Here is a 4,882-nt window from a genome sequence, read left to right on the forward strand (position 1 = left end):
GTCAGGTGACCATGGTCGAAGCACCAGCGGCCGTGAGCCCAAGGACCCTCATCAAGCACCTGCCTACTCATATCAACGCCCTGAAAGTCGAAAATAAAAATTCGACTCTCTAATTCATACACCTCCACAGCCCATACGTGTGCCCACTTCTCAAGAGCAAAACACTTCATCGTAGCGTACGTAGGGCGAGGCCCAAAAACATACCCCACCAGGCAGGACTCCCATCAATCCTTTTCATCTGCAAGCTCCTCACCGTTACAACAGGCTACTTTTTCCCCCATTAACCAGTACTGGTTCAATGAACAGGATAGAATCCTCCGAATCACGAAACCTACCACCACCAAAACGCCCAGCCCACGAGCAAGACCGCTGTCCATCCTTACTACTTCTTTCCTTCCAGGTTACAGCCCCAGAAGGTTGGGTGGAGGGCTCGTGGGCCACCAGAAAGACACCCTCGGTGGCCATGAACAGCTACAAAGATGATACTCGGAAGCAGAAACCGCCAAAGAAGAAAAATCGCTAGAGCACCCCCGAAAAATTGCAAGAAGTTTTTCTTGGGGCTTTTTCTTGTTAGGATTGGCAGACCTTGGTGCTGTGATTTTGTTCTAGAAATTGCAGGGAGAATCGTCTTCATAAGAAGGAGTTTCCTCTGCTAGAACTACTCCAATTCATCGCCTCTCTGCCTCTCTTTCTATTGTGTTATTGCAAGGTTGAAGAAGACATTAAGTCTTTAAAATTGCAAGTAAGGACAACTTATATTATTTAAATAAAACCCCCTATATTCTCTATTGCAATTCTGTTTAGCCCATTCACTTTTCTCTTTAACTCCAGTCAATTATACTTCTGCCACTCCTTTACAACTTCAGATTAATTACAATTCTGCCATTGCTCTTATAAATCTTGATTTATCTACTAGTTTGCCATTTAACTTTGGATTTAATTACAATTCTGCCATTGCTCTTATAAATCTTGATTTATCTACTAGTTTGCCATTTAACTTTGCCATTCAACTTTGGGTTTAATTACAATTCTACCATGGTCGACATGATTGCCATGGCAACACCATGACAGGCGACGTGTCGATATATCGATCAGACACCCCTCCACCGACTTGGATCACCGTGACACCGTGACAACTATGGTCATGAATGCATCTGCCCTAAACAAAAACTCCCTTCTCTTCTGCAATCAATGAAGGTAAAAGACTAATGGGGCGAAAGTCTGACATTATCTCAAGGTTCTCTTTTTTTAGAATGAGCACTAGATTAGCTGAAGTATAGTTCTTTGGTAGGAAGCCTCCTGAGAAAAAATCCATGACCGCTGCCTAGACACCACTTCCAACAATCTCCCAACAGAAAGTTAAAAAAAAAACAACCCAGAGAAACCGTCCGGATCCGGCGCACTGTTACTGGAGAGAGAGAAGATCGTTTCTTTCACCTCTTCTATAGAAGGGGAGAGCAGGAGAGCGGTGTTATATTCTTTAGTCACCAAATGGGGAATAGAATTAAGTAGGAAGGCTAGATTAGAGCAGGTTAATCTTAGGACTTATGATAGGGATGTTATGCGTGCTTTTGTAAATAATTTTAACTAATTTTATTTTCTTTTGTTTTCATTAAAAAAAAAAAAATGACACAGCTTCAGTGGAGAGCATTAATAAAACAAGCATATAAGCTATTAGAGACTTGTCTTTTTCGTCGGTAATGGCAAATTGCATCAACCACTAGCAAAGGTATAAGAGACTGACTCTTTTGATTCTACTTGGGCTCAATTGAGACTGAAGATTGCCAGTTACACACTCTGTGCCAAATAAAGCTAAGAAGAAGATGAAATGATAGAGGAACTTTCCACTTTATGTTCAAGTACTCGTTCAAACTTCTGCGGATTTCTGAGGTTCTTAGGTTACTTAGTTGGCTAAGTTAGACTGCTATCAAAATCACTCACTCATTCAATAACACGTCTATATTCAATAAATTAAGATTTGACATTCAAATCGATGAAGAACCAACAAATCCAATTACAGATACTTTGAACACTGCCGTTGGATTGGGAATAAATTGTCATTTTGAGAACCCACTAGAAACCCTAAAATGGTAACTTAATCAAATGGCTGAACTGATAAAAGAAAAGCCAAGACGATAGAGTTAAAATTATAAAACCAAATTGTACAGACAAAAGACAAAAAAAAAAACATATATCTAAGCAAAATTACATAACAGTCCATTAATATATCATAGCTATTAGGAAGCAGTTTTCTGTACGGGAGTGTGGCCTACGCCAACACTCCCATGTGTCTATCTCTCTCCTTAAAACAAAGAGGTAGAGGTGTGTTTTCACATGGGGAGGAGAGAGATAGACTCCTGGGAGTGTTGGCGTAGGCCATACTTCCGGACAGAGATTTTTCCCTTGCTATTAATATATACTTTCTTCTATAAAAATAATACAATTTTTGCAAGATAGCAATACAAAGGGGAAAGTATAGTTAAGCTATTTTACAAGAGGCAATTCAAATGCATTTGAACCTATTAGCAGAGAGTTGAAGTCAAGGGACCACTTCAAGGTATCCATAAAGCAATATCAATGCATAATGGATACCTAGAGGTGTGAACGGGTATAGAGGATGTGTTCCAACTTCTACCCTAGCAAATAGATTGGGTTTGGCCTAGGGAATACTTTGATGTTTTATTAAACATCATCTTTTTTGTGAACAATTTTAGGTTATATTTGGTATGCATTCTAGGTCGATTTTGCATTCGGGCGAATGCGGAATTTACTTGGAAGGCATACCAAGCACTGCCTTAATTGTGTTGATGTGAAGGTACAATCTAATGTATTTATAAGTTGGGAATGTAGTCTAGTCAGGAAGGCTAGATTAGAGAAAGTTAATCTTAGGACTTATGATAGGGATGATATACACGTTTTTGTAAGTAATTTTAACTAATTTTATTTCCTTTTATTTTCATTAAAAATTAATAAAAAAAAATGATGCAGCTTAAATAGAGATAATTAATAAAACAAGTATATAAGCAATATCACTAATTATATGCAAGCACTTCTAAAGAATTTTTTTTTCGATCCTCACCCCCCCCCCAAAAAAAATATGGGCTTCAAATGGAAAGAATTTTAATCCATCAAATGACATAGATTCTCACTAGGTTGAGTGCAATCGAATTATGCTTACCTCTCTTCCCCACCCATGAAAATCCAAATATAATTAATTATATGTTTTTTTGGATTATTAATGCATTAAAGATCACTCACCAACGAGATTCAAACTCATGTTAAATGATTAAGTATCCAATTCTACCTTAGCTGTTGATCATAGGATTCATGCCTTATGTTTGGGTGATGAAACAACCAAGTAGATGATGGTAGTTTGGGATTACTAACATATGTTGGGATTACTAACATATGTTTGTAAGTGAAAGGTCTAATCAATCTCATAAGAATTTTGGCATAAAAAAAGGTTATTTGTGTGTATACAAGCATCAAGGAGCAAAAGACAATGAAAGCCTTAAGTTTAACTGGAAAGCTTCACCAAGACCCAAAGTGAAGAAGCTAAGTCTTGGAAACATCATGAAGAAAAAGACCCCATTAGAAATAGGTTTTTCTTTGAGTTTAATTTGCAATATTTGTAACCCAATGTTCTTTTTTAGATGAAGTTAAAGAAAATAAAATTTGCAAAAAAGGGATATAAACATACTCATAATCCAACATTGTAATGTCTCTAATAATTTTAAAGTCCTCTAAAACCCATTAAAGTCCTAAATGGTTTTATCCCTACACTTAGGTGGCTAGAAATTTAGGCTAAAATATATCCTGACAATATTTTTGCTATCTGTAGTCGTTTTGTGTACCGAAGCCAATGTTAGGCTGAAATTGGGTCTTTGAGTCAGAGTACTCACAACAAGATGCAGACATTCTATCACGGGCCTGACCCAACCACCCCAAAAGATGCATATGTTAGAAGGAGGAACCATCCTAATATATATGCCCAAGATCTTCCCCATAAGTGGGCAATGCAGGACTATTGGGAAGGAAGTTTGAGATTATGTTGGATTTTTATTTGTCTTTAAAATTAAATATTCAAAATATTTAAAGGATTATGTCATTTCCTAATAGGCACCTAAATGACCAACAGGTGTGACTATTGGACAACTTGTTTGAATGGTCAACAAACAAGCATTTTGGCAAAAGGCATGGTGTTAGGGTATGTCTCTCGGAGATACCCCCTAGTGGTGTCTCTTCCTATCCTACATATAGAGAGGGAGTGTTGCCTATTGCTCTAACATTTTTGTGTGTGGAGACAATTGTTTTTCGGCTGCATTAAATTCATTTTTCTAAACCATCTAGTGAGCTTAACATTACTCTCCCTTATAACCGAAGTCTTTGTGCATAAGACCAAGGTTCGGTGATTGATTTATCTTGGAGGTAAAACACAAGGAACCCCGGTTGCACTAATATAAGGGGCGTTTCAAACCTTAAGGAGAGTGTCTTCATTGATGCGATTAAACCAAAATTGTTAGTTCGTGATTGGTTCGTGGCTATCAACAACAACGAGTTTGTGGCTATCAACAACATCTCATTCTTATTTTCTCAAACCGGGTACTTGTTTACAACAATCTTAAGGTTTGACTTTTAGAGAGTATAAGACTGTAGATATGCATGATTATTTGCATTTATGATTACTTATTTGGCGAACCCGTTAAGAGGTATGAGAAACAAAGTGATTGCAGCCAATTCATGTGGTCTGCATAGTTGAGCCAAAGGTGCCCTCGTACTCTCTATAATGGGTTCGTGAGGAAACAAGTGAGATATGGAAGGATACGTTTTCTCAAGATGTCTTACTCTGATAGAGTAATAATTTTATGTTGATTGGTTCTGC

Source organism: Telopea speciosissima, chromosome 5 (assembly GCF_018873765.1).
Source record: "Telopea speciosissima isolate NSW1024214 ecotype Mountain lineage chromosome 5, Tspe_v1, whole genome shotgun sequence".
In the NCBI taxonomy this organism is placed as follows: Eukaryota; Viridiplantae; Streptophyta; class Magnoliopsida; order Proteales; family Proteaceae; genus Telopea; species Telopea speciosissima.